Genomic DNA, 269 nt, shown 5'->3' on the forward strand with positions numbered 1-269 from the left:
AGGACTCTCTGGCACCTTAAACACGCTCGACCCAACACACGCTGTTTTCCCACCCTTTGCCAAGTCCCTACAAATATTTGGTAATGTCGACTGTGGAGCAGAGGTGTCTGCACAGCCTTGTTTTGGTTTTGTAGTTAATACAATAAATAATTCAGAGAACGCTTTAAAAACAGCCACAAGGGAGAGACAGCCCAGCCCTTCCTGCGCGCGGCCCCCAGGCAGGGGAGAATCCCTCCCCACGGGTGTGGAGGCAGCCCCAGAGCCGCTGG

Source organism: Apaloderma vittatum, unplaced genomic scaffold, assembly GCF_000703405.1.
Source record: "Apaloderma vittatum isolate BGI_N311 unplaced genomic scaffold, ASM70340v1 scaffold31408, whole genome shotgun sequence".
NCBI lineage: Eukaryota > Metazoa > Chordata > Aves > Trogoniformes > Trogonidae > Apaloderma > Apaloderma vittatum.